Here is a 12,719-nt window from a genome sequence, read left to right on the forward strand (position 1 = left end):
GTGGGTTGCCATGCCCTCCTCCAGGGGATTTTCCCAACCCAGGGATCCAACACGCACGTCTCCTGCATTGGCAGGCGGGTTCTTTACCACTAGCTCCACCTGGGAAGCCCCTAAAGGATTAATGAGAGTTCATTAAAAATAACCAAGACTATGGCAACAATATGAGCATAGGCTAGAGGTACAAATGAGAAAGTAATGGAAAGGACTTCTAAAAGTGTCAGGGATGTTCAAAGTTGATGGCAGAAGTGGCAGATAATTAACCGTTGGAAACAGAAATTACAGCATGGCAGTTCATATAGATCACAGTAAGGAGCCTTCTATAGTTATGTTGTAGAAGTTGTGGATTCAGCAGAGGGCATTAAGCTAAGACTCAGTTGTCTGTTTCTCTTGCCGGAATTATGAAGAATGAATTTTAAATGACAGGACTGGAGATGGGAAGCCTGCTGCAGGATTCTCACAGCTTGGTGGCAATCATCTGGACAAGGAGTAGGGGCCAAGGGAAAGACAGCTATACCCAGCAGGAGTCAGTCATCAATCAGCACAGGGGAGGAGGACACACTGATGAGGGAAAAGCAGACTCAATCCTAATTCTGCTTTTCTTTGATGTGTAAATTAGGGAATATTATTATATCACTCTGTAAAATGGATATAGCAAAAATCTAGAGTATTTATTTGCATTTCATATCTTAAACTAAGCCAAGTTCTCTCCTACCATGGGATCTTTGCATATACTATTTCCTCTGCCTAGCATAAGAAATTATCTGGCTTTTACCTTCTGCTGATTTTTTCTTGACCTTTAGGTCTAGGTTAAAATGTCACCTCAGGGTGACTTTTCGTGATGACCCTATGTGAGTTCCCCCTACCACCTTTATTCTCTTTCCCTACGCCCTACCATAGTCTTCAAAATAGGTAAGTTCATTTCTTATTATACTATCATTCGTTTACTCATTGGCAGCAACCATTTCATTTTTGTTTTCTGAATCATTCCCGGTGTTATCCCATAGTAGTCATTCAGTGAATAGTGGTTGAACAGATCTGCCAACAAGCAGTGGGTTGAACCAGAATATATGTGGAAAAGCAGGTGAGTGGTAACTCTCGGCATCTTGTGTCAGATGTGACTGGGAGATGCCCACTGATGCCAAGGCAAGAAAGCAAATGCTATGAGTCGAATTGTTCCCCCAAGTCTTCATCACTGGTACCTCAGAATAAGATTTTTTTGGAAAAATGGATTTTTATAAGAGTACTTTAGTTAAAATGACAGTGGACATTAGGATAGATTTTTATATAGTAGGACTGGTATCCTAATAAGAAGGGAAATATGTACACAGAGTTAATATGAAGAGATTCAGGAAGAAAGTCATCTATGAGCAAGAAATGTCTGAGGCTTCCAAAATTTAGGAGAGATTCCAGGGACTGATCCATTTCTACTGCTTTCAGAAGAAGCACGGCCCTGCTGAAACCTTGATTTTTAACTTCTTGCCTCCAGCACTATGAGATCATATATGTTGTTGTCCCAAACCACCAGTTAATAGTACTTTGTTACGGCAGCCCTAGGCAACCAATATAGCACACTTCAGAGGGAGATCAAGGTCCTGGGATTACTACAAATATAGACCTCAATGAGCTTATGATATTTAGCTCTAGAGGTCAAGAGATTAATTTGATTCCATTTTTTACCCACAAGCTTATGAAGCTTAGAGATGTTCTTTTAACCTAAATAATCTTGCTTGTACTTTGATTTTGCAGAGTCTATATTCTGAACAATGGCTGCTGAGGTGTAGCCCATGAGAGTGTCATCCACTGACTTGTTAATCCTTGAAAATCTGGGCAGAAATAATTAGTTTGTCACTGTTCAGACCAAGAGCAACGAAATTATATGGAGCAGAATGGAATAATTATGCTAAGACTAGTGACTGCTTTTATACTAAATATAGGTAAAAAGAATACCAGAGAACTTTGAATAAGTCCCTGAAAACTACTGCAAAATTTAAATATCTGAATCACACTTTCTTTTATTAAAAAAAAGAGAACTGATCAATGATTCTCATGATTTTGTTTTTAAACTTGTCTCCATTCCTTCTCTCATGCTAACAATTAGTCTTTTAACTGATACACCCACAGTATATTAAAATACACTCAAAGTCCAATCATGTACTAAAAGACATTCGCTCACCACCTACACTCTGTTCCTTCACACTTTCTTCCAACTGACTATGTAGCTAGTTCTAAATATACTTTTAGTATTTTGTAAAGTGCAGAAAAATATTGTAAAATTTAAATCAGTCAGTGCAGTTTCAAATTCCCTAATAATTTTTAAAATAAGAATACCTATAAACTCAATTTATAATACTTCCTGCCAACATCTAGATTGTAGATATATTGTTAGCTCTGAGAAAAAAAAACAAATAAACATGAAAGGAATAAGTTTAATAAATAAAATTATTTTGAGTTACATATATGTTATATTTAATATTTATATAACTTAGCCTATAATTTGGGGAGAAATCTTTTCAAAATCCTTGTGAGGTATATACACTACAAAGCCAGAGTGAGTGAAACCTCAAATAATTACCTGATAAGTTGATCCTTCTAAGATGTTAACCGGAACTGTTTCTTTCCTACATACATTGCTTTAGTGTTTGCTGTGTATTTTCAGGGAAATTGAACTTAGCCAGTATGGTAGGCAGACTAACCTGCATGCATCCTCACTTCTTTCTTCTTGACTCTATCCCAGTTTTGTTCAGATATTCATCATTCTCCAATATCAGAGGGAATCCTGATTGGAGTAAGTCAATCAGTTTGAATTTTCCTGTCATCCAAGAGTGAATTCTTTCCCTAAAGGGACCTAGTGAAACAGAAAGGAAAGACATATGTACATTCTGGGAGATAAGCGTCTCTCTCTCCTGGAGATCACACATCTATCAAGTCTGCTGTTTCCTCTGCTTCTTGCCGTCATCTTGTGATGATTATGAGAAACAACATGAGGACAAAAGTTATGCACAAAATGTAGTCAAATACAAAGACAGAAAGACATATGTCTTTGCTGACTTCATTGAATTGCTAAACAAATCTCACAAACTGCCTTCTTAATTCTTTTTATGTGATACAGTACATTTCTTGATATTTAAAGACGGTTTTTGCAAGTGAAAGCATTCTAAGTGATAGGTCATTTGTTACTGAGTCACAATAGATTGGGCCATGTATTGATCAGAGCATGAGCCAGTCAAGTTATCTATAGTAAAAGCATGAGGTGACTCATGCTTTGATGCTGGTTTGCAAGCACTCTGCTCTCTGGTAGTACTCATCTGAGGTCAGAGCAAGCTGACTTTATCATACTATATTTTGGGGAAGCATAATTAGAAATGTCATTTACAGGGTGCTTTTTATGGGCCATACACTTCTTTAATACATTTACGTGGATTAGTCTTATTAAATTTGTCCAAAATCTCCCATAAAATATGGAAAACTAACTTTAGTATACATATGAGGAAACTTCATTCTGAGGCATAGAGAGATGAAGACACTTTCCCTGAGTCATACATTTGATCGGCAATGGAGCAGGAAGTTCTAAGTCCTAAAGACATTTGTGAACACAAACACTGTGTTTTAAAAAATAAGTGTTTCCAAGGGAGAAGGAAAAGCTGGGAGACAGCAATGTCATACACACATTTCAATAATGACATTTTCCTACAAAAATATAATAATAAAATTATGTGTAGAGTTCTATGTGATCATATGTATAAGCATGGAGAAGGAAATGGCAACCCACTCCAGTATTCTTGCCTAGCGAATCTCAGGGATGGGGGAGCCTGGTGGGCTGCCATCTATGTGGTCTCAGAGTCAGACACGACTGAAGCGACTTAGCAGCAGCAGCAGCTTGTATAAGCCAAGATCACTGAGGAAAACAAACAAACAAACAAACTTGTTTCTGGATTATATCAAGCTCTGGCTCAATACAGTACTTTTTGTATTAATATGGGTACTATTATTAGCAGAGACTTACTTATACATTCTTTTTTATTGTATTAAAAACACATAATATGAGATCTTCCCTGTTAACATTTTCAAGTGTATGGTACAGTATTGTTAACTAAGCACAGTGTTGTAGAGAATATCTCTACAACTCTCTCATCTTGCATGATCAAAACTTAATGCTCATTTGAACAACTCACAGTTTCCATCTCCCCTCCAGCTTCTGGCAACCAACATTCTCCTTTCTGCTTCAATGAATTTGACTACTTTAGATATTTCACATAAGTAGAATCATGTGATTGAGCATAATCATTTTACTGAGTTTAATATTCCCAAGATTCATCCTCATTAGGCCATATGACAGACTTTTCTTCCTTTTATGGCAGAATAATAGTCCATTGTGTATCTGTGTATCTGTGTGTGTGTGTGTGTGTATAACACCATATTTTCTTTATCCACTCATTTGTCAATGGACATTTAGATTGTTGCCACCTTTTGCCTCTTGTGGGCCATGCTGCAATGAATACGGAAGTGTAGATGTCTTTTTGAGATCTGATTTCAATTCTTTTGGATAAATACCTAGAAATAGGGTTGCTGGATTAATCTATTTTTAAGATTTTGAAGAATCCCTTTACTATTCTCCATATGCACCAGCAACAGTGCACCAGGTCACAATTTGTCCACTTCCTTCCTAACAGATTATTTTCAGTTTAAATAATTATTATCCTAACAGGTGTGAGATAATATTTCATTGTAATTTTGATTTGCATTTGCCTGGTAATTAGTGATGTTGAATATTCTTTCACATACCCATTGGTCATTTATATGTTTTCTCCACAGGAATGTCCAACTCTATTGTTTATTTTTTAAATTAGATTTCTTGTTTTTTGCTAAGGACCTCCCCATTGAGTTGCAGGATTCCCTTTTATATTTGGAATCAGTTCAGTTCAGTTCAGTTCAGTAGCTCAGTAGTGTCCGACTCTTTGCGAACCCATGAATTGCAGCACGCCAGGCCTCTCTGTCCATCACCAACTCCCAGAGTCTACCCAAACCCATGACCATCGAGTCAGTGATGCCATCCAACCATCTCATCCTCTGTCGTCCCCTTCTCCTCCTGCCCCCAATCCTACCCGGCATTAGGGTCTTTTCTAATGAGTCAACCCTTCGCATGAGGTGGCGAAAATATTGGAGTTTCAGCTTCAACATCAGTCCTTCGAATAAACACCCAGGATTGATCTCCTTTAGGATGGATTGATTGGATCTCCTTGCAGTCCAAGGGACTCTCAAGAGTCTTCTCCAACACCACAGTTCAAAAGCAGCAATTCTGCGACACTCAGCTTTCTTCACCGTCCAACTCTCACATCCATACATGACCACTGGAAAAACCATAGCCTTGACTAGACAGACTTTTGTTGGCAAAGTAATGTCTCTGCTTTTAAATATGCTATCTAGGTTGGTCATAACCTTCCTTCCAAGGAGTAAGCATCTTTTAATTTCATGGCTGCTATCACCATCAGCAGTGATTTTGGAGCCCCCCAAAATAAAGTCTGACACTGTTTCCACTGTTTCCCCATCTATTTCCCATGAAGTGATGGGACCAGATGCCATGATCTTAGTTTTCTGAATGTTGAGCTTTAAGCCAACTTTTTCACTCTCCTCTTTCACTTTTATCAAGAGGCTCTTTAGTTCTTCTTCACTTTCTGCCATAAGGGTGGTGTCATCTGCATATCTGAGGTTATTGATATTTCTCCCGGCAATCTTGATTCCAGCTTGTGTTTCTTCCAGCCCAGCGTTTCTCATGATGTACTCTGCATATAAGTTAAATAAGCAGGGTGACAATATTTGGAATATTAGCCCTTTATCGGATATATGATTCATAAATATTTTCTCACATTCTGTAAATTGCCTTACACTCCACTAATTTTGGGGAAGGAAATGGCAACCCACTCCAGTATTCTTGCCTGGAAAATTCCACAGATAGAGGAACCTAGTGGGCCATAGTCCATGGAGTTCCAGAGTCGGACATGACTGAGCAACTTAGTATGCATGCCACTAATTTACTCCGCTGCTTTTCTCTCTGATTTCTTTCCTATGCATAAGCTTTTGGTTTGATGTACTCCTACTTGTTTATTTTTGCTTTGATTTCTTGTGTTTTGATGCTATATCCAAGAAATCATTGCCAAGACAAATGTCATAAAGCTTTTTCCTTAAATTTTTTCCTAAGAGATCTTGAGTTAAAGTTTTTAATCCATTTTGAGTTGGTTTTTGTGTGTGGTATAACATGAGTCCAATTTCATTCTTTTGCATGCGAATATTCAGTTTTCCCGGCACCATTTATTAGGAACTATTCTTTCTCCATATGTATTCTTGTCACCCCCGTCAAATATTAGTTGACCTTACATGTAAGTATGAGTTTATTTCTGGGCCGTTTATATAGTTCTATATTGGTCTGTGTCCCTATTTATGCTACTGTTGTACTATTTTGATTACTAAAACTTTGCAATATATTTTATGTTTATTATTGTGTTTTACATATTAAGAGATTTATTTTAAGGATTGTTTCATGCAGTTGCGGGTTCTGGCAAGTTTGAAATCTGTAGAGAAGACCAGCAGGTTGAAAATAAGGCAGAGGTTGATGCTGATGGTTTGAGGCAGAATATACCCTTTGGGAAATCTGTTTTTGCTCTTAAGATCTTCAACTGATAGGATGAAGTTCACCCACATTATGGAGTGGAATCTCACTTATTTAATGTCAGCTGATTTGTAGGTTTTAACCACATCTACAAGACACTTTCTCAGTATCACTGAGACTAGCATTTGGTTAATGATGGAGTATGATAACCTAGCCAAGTTGACCATAAACTAGCCATTGCAAACGTGACTAATGAAGCAGGGAGATGAAAATTGTAAATGGAAATGGCTACAACCCAGAGGGACTGATCATTTTCCCTTTAAGAAATTAAGAAACACAGGCATAGACACACATACAACTCGCTCCTATGCCTAAGCACAAAACACTTAGAATCCAGAATACTACTGTCTCATGTCATAATCTGTGGTAGACAGACCCTAGATGATCCTCAGTAATCCTTACTTTCTAGTATTTGCATTTTTGTATAATCTCCCCTTGAGTGTGGCAAGACCTGTGACTTATTTCTAATGACGACTTTAATAATCACAGGACATCACTCTAGTTATAAAAACCTTATGTATATAAGCCTCTATTTTCCATGAAGATAGACTTGCTCTAGATATTCTGCTTGTGGCTTAAGTGAGTGAGCAACCACTGAATTAGAAGTGACATCTTGCAGCTGAGGATGACCTCTGAATGAATTCTTACAACCACCTAAGTGCGCTTGGAAGCGATTCTTTCCCAGTTGAACCACCAGATGAGAACAGTCTTTATTCACAAATAGCATGATCTTCTATAAAGAAAATATGAATTCTACAAAAAAGCTACTAGAAATAAGACATGAATTTAGCAAGGTTATGGAATATAAGGTCAGTTTACAAAATTCAACAAATAAATAAAAAACAATGAGAATAGTGCTGTAATTTATGTCAGAGAGTGTCTTGCCTATATTTTCTTCTAGGAGTTTTATAGTATCTAATCTTACATTTAGGTCTTTAATCCATTTTGAGTTTATTTTTGTATCTGGTGTTAGAGAATATTCTTATTTCATCCTTTTACAAGTTACAATATACTTTAAATCAGAGGTTCGAGATGTCAATTTATTCTTTCTCAAGATTGCTTTGCTATTTGGTATCTTTTGTAGTTCCATATGAATCTGAATAATTTTTTTTCTATTTTTGTTAAAGAATGCTTTTGGGATTTTTATAGGAATTGCATTGAATATGTAGTTTACTTTGGGTTATGGACATTTGAACAATATTGAGTCTTCCAATTCATGAATTCAGCCTATCTTACTGTTTATCTATGTCTTTAATTTCTATCAGCAATGTTTTATAGTTCTCTTTCTACAAATATTTGCCTAGTGGTTGTTTATTCCTAAGTATTTTATTCTTTTTGATGTTATAAATGAGATTATTTTCTTAGGTTAATTTTCGGATTGCTTATTGGTATTTTATAAAAAGCACACAAAATTTTTAATGTCTATTTTGTGTCCTACAATTTTATTGGATACATTAATTCTAACAGCTTTTTGTGGACTCTTTAGGCTTTTCTACATATAACAGTATCTCATCTGCAAAAAAAGTTTAAGTTTACTTCTTTCTTTACGATTAGAATGCTTTTATTTATTTTTCTTGCCTAATTGCTCTGGCTAGGATTTCCAATACTGTATAAATAGAAGTGGTCAAAGTGGACATCCTTGCCTTGTTCCTGATCTTAGAGGAAGAGATTTCAGTTTTTCACTAAGTATGATCTAGCTATGGGCTTTTCATATACAGTTGAACCTTGAAGCACATGGATTTAAACTGCATGGTTCTACATATACCTGAATTTTTTTTCGATAAATAGAGTACTATATGATCAATGTTGGTTGAATCCACAGATGCAGGACTGCAGATATGGAGAACTGACTATGGGACTTGAATATCTACGGGTTTTGGTGTCTGCAGAAGTTCCTGTAACCAATTCCCCCCAGCTACCAAGGTATGACCTATGTGGATTTTTGATTGTCCAGGTAATTAGCCCCCCTAACCCCTGCATATTTCAAGGATCAACTGCATATGGTCTTCATTATATTGAGGTAACATCTTTCTATTTTAGCTTGTTGAGTTTCTTTATAATGAAAGTTTGTTGAATTTTGTCAAATGGGTTTTCTGCATTTATTGAGATAATCATGTGATTTTCATTCTTCATTCTATTAATGTGCTTTATTACATTGATTTGTTTTCATTTTTTGAAACATCTTTGCATTCCAGGGATACACCTGTTTGGCCATGGTGTATAATCCTTTTAATGTGCTGTTGAATTCAGTTTACTAGTATCAACTCTTTATTGAGAGTTTTTGCATCTCTATTCATTAGGGATATCAACCTATAGTTTTCTTTTCTAATAGTGTCTTTTTCTGATTTTGTTATCAAGATAATGAAGTCCTCATAAAATAGATTTGGAAATATTCCATGATCTTCAAATTTTTGGAAGAGATTGGGAAGGATTGGTATTAATTATTCCACCAAATGTTTGGTAAAATTCACCAGTGAAGCCATTAGGTCCTAGGCTTCTCTTTGTTGAAAGATTATTGAGTACTGATTCACTCTCCCATTACTTATAGGTCTGTTCAGATTTTGTACTTCTTTATGATTCTTGTTGGTAGGTTGTATGTTTCTGAGAATTTATCTGTTTCTTCTATATTATACGATTTGTTCACATATATAGGTACTCATAAGTGTTACTTAAGATCCTTTACTTATCTGTCACTTTAGTTGTATTGGATCTTTTTTAATTTTTCATATTATCTGAATCTTCTCTCTTTTTCTTTTGGTCTAGCTAAGAGTGTATACATTCTGTATATGTCTGTTTGGTTCATTTAGTCTAGTGTTATTTAACTATTCTGTTTTCTTAATGATCTGTCTGGATATTCTAACCATTATTGAAAGTGGAATTTCTAAATCTACTAACATTATGTTGTCTAAGCCCTTTTAATTCTGTCAGTGCTTGCTTCATGTGTATAGCTGTTCAGGTGTTGGATACTTATGTAATTATAATTGTTTTATTTTCCTGGTGAATTGACCCTTTTATCATGATAAAATGTCCTTTTTTGTCTTTTATGACGATATATAAATTAAAGTAAATTTGTCTGATATAATTTTGGCCACCCCTGTTCTCTTTTTGTTACTATTTGCATGGAATATTTTTCCATCCTTTCACTTTTACCCTAAAAGTGTAAAAGATTTATCCTTAAATCCAAAATGAGTCCTTGTAGATATCATACGATTGGATGCTGTTGTTATTGTTTAATCCAGTCTGTCACTTTACATCTTTAGAAGAAGGGGTTCAATCTGTTTACATTTAAAGTTATTATTGATAGAGAAAGACTTACTATTACCATTTTGTCAATTGTTTTCTGTCTGTCATGTAGTTCTTTTGTTTTTATTTTCTTCACTTTCTTTCTTTGTGTTTCATTGATTTTTTGTAATGATATGCTTTGATACTTTTATTATTCTCTTTTGTGTATTTTCTATAGGTATTTTCTGATTGTCATGGGCTTTCATGCTTACATAAAACATAACAATCTATTTTAAGCTGATAACTTCTTGAATTCAGTTGCATACGAAAACACTTTTGTTTTTCTCCCACCCCATACTTTATGTTGTTGATATCACAAATTACATCATATTATATATCCATTAACATATTTTTGTAGTTATATTTGTTTTTACACATTTAGTTTTTAACTTCTGTGTCAGCATTAAAAGTTATTTATGCATCACCATTATAGTATTATATATTTGTCTATATATTTATCTTTGCCAGTGAGCTTTATATTTTCCTATGCTTTTGTGTTCCTATCTACTATCTTGCAACTTGAAGGACTCATGTTAGCACTTAGAAGCAGATCATAGTAGTGATGATCTCCCTTGAGCTTTTATTTATCTGAAAAAGTCTGTATCTCTCCTTCACTTTTTAAAGACAATTTTTTACAGTTGTTTAAGTTTCACAGAAAAGTTGAGGGGAAGGTGCAGAAATATCTCATATATTCACTGCCCCTACAAATGCACAGCTTACACCATTATCAACATCTTCCACAAGAGGGGTACATTTGTTACCAGTGATGAATCTGCACTGACATATAATCATCCAAAGTCTGTAGTTTACATTTGCGCTTGATGTGGTACATCCCATGTGTTTTGACAAATGTATAACAACATGTATCCATCATTATAGTATCACAGAGAGTAGCTACTGCTGTAAAACTCCTCTGTGTTCTGTCTGTTTGTCCCTCCCTTACACATTATTCCTGGCAACGACTGATCTTTTTATTTTTTCTGAAGTAGCAGCAAACTGTCTAGTTATTATTATTATTATTTTTTGCTCTTAGTAACCCCCAGTCCACTGTATGCTGGGACCCTCTGGGACAGCTGAGAAAGAACCTAGTCTCTCAAGCAGCCCCCCTCACCTTCATAGAGTCAAGACATTTGGGGAAGAGTCCAGTCTTCACTTTCTCTCCCCAGGAATAAGCTAGAAACTTGGAATTTCCTCATGATCATGTGGCACTGTGCCAGAGGAAGGGACTATGGTGAAAGTGTACCAGAAATTTTCCTATTAGCTTCTATATAGTTAGTTTTACATTTGTCTAGGGATAAAGGAAATGCTTAACTGACCTAAAGATTTCTCACAAAAGAAATTGGTCAATATGTTGTTGAATTAGTGTCCTCACGGTAGAAGGTATCTCTGGGGCTTTCTATTCCACCAACTTGCTGATCTCATTACCTTCTTTCACATTCTTATTACTGTTTTAATTTATTCTTGTGTTGATACATATTATCATTCAAAGCAATTGTGTTGCTGTTGAGATGCCTTTTTTTCCCTTTCTTTCTCCCAAGTTGTCAGTTCTGGATTATGGGTATTATAACCAATTATGGTGTGTATAATAGACCCTTAAACTTGTACATAAAAACATTGAGTAATAAAAATATAATAGTACGTTGATAGCATAATCAAAATTAGAAGAGAATTCACTACCAGGAAAATTACCAAAATATTTCAAAACATAGATTAGAAATCAACAGAGAAATGAATAGTGGGCCTGCAGAGCTCAGAGAAAATATGAAGAACAAAATTAAATCATTACAAAGACAAGAAACAAGTTTAAATTCACAAACATAGACTAAAATCTGACTTAAAGGAGCTAGTAGAGGAGCTTCCTATCAGAAGATGGAGTAGACCAGTTTTTCCCTATTCCTAAGTACAACTCAAAGCCTTGGGTATCAAATAAAAAGAGTATGAAAAGTAAATAGAATCCTCCCTCCCTGTGCAAATCCACACACAGGTGATATTAGAGAATATTGAGTATACAGCTGGAACTTTTGTCATCTTCACTTGGAAAAATAAAGTCCTGATCTTCCCTACTTATGTTGGTGGAGATGACATGAGAAGTCTCTGCACCCATTTCCACCCCTTTATAACAAGGGGCAAGTGGGAAACCTGAACTTTCAACAGTCAACAATAAGGCAGCACCTCCCTTCCCTTGGCATAGCATTATCATGGACAGCCAGATAAAGTATGTTTGAGTAAGATTTATAGTATTATAACAGAATATTAAAATTTCTGTTTCAGTAAAAGTCACTCATCATAGTGAAGTTCTAAACTGAATGAAGAAAAAAAAAAAAAAGCCAATAGATGCAATTCTTGCATTTGAGACATGAGGGAAGAGACTTGAATTCTGTAATAAAGATTTAAAACATCTATCATAAGAATGCTTCAGTAAGCAATTAGAAATGCACTTGAAAAAATGAAAAATAGATAATCTCAGCAAAGAAATGGAAAATATGCAGATATAAAGAGAAACCAAAGAGAAATTTTGAACTGAAAAATATAATAACAACTTAAAAAATAAAAACTGCATAGGATCAACAGCAGAATGAATCCACAATGGAGGGCATTTAAGAAAGAAATGGCAAACTTGAAAATAGTGATAGAATTTATGCAACCTAAATAACACAGGGAAAACATTGAAAAAATAAAAATAATCTCAGGGACCTGTGATACTATAACAAAAGATTGAACATTTGTGTCATTAGAGTCCTAGATGCAGAAAAGAAAGAGAACAGGACTGAAA

The 12,719-nt window shown here is 35.3% G+C and overlaps 1 long non-coding RNA gene across 1 annotated transcript in view; it reads left to right on the forward strand.

Moving 5' to 3' along the window:
* The window catches only part of LOC145538360 (uncharacterized), a 342,784-nt gene extending 330,512 nt beyond the window's left edge, over positions 1-12,272 (forward strand). The window contains exon 6 of the long non-coding RNA XR_014076799.1: positions 8,487-12,272. This is a non-coding gene — a long non-coding RNA (uncharacterized LOC145538360). The remainder of the gene's footprint in view (positions 1-8,486) is intronic.
* Positions 12,273-12,719: the final 447 nt, after the last annotated feature.

The sequence above is a fragment of the Giraffa tippelskirchi genome, chromosome 1 (assembly GCF_054371585.1).
Source record: "Giraffa tippelskirchi isolate mGirTip1 chromosome 1, T2T-mGirTip1v1.2.pri, whole genome shotgun sequence".
Taxonomy (NCBI): domain Eukaryota; kingdom Metazoa; phylum Chordata; class Mammalia; order Artiodactyla; family Giraffidae; genus Giraffa; species Giraffa tippelskirchi.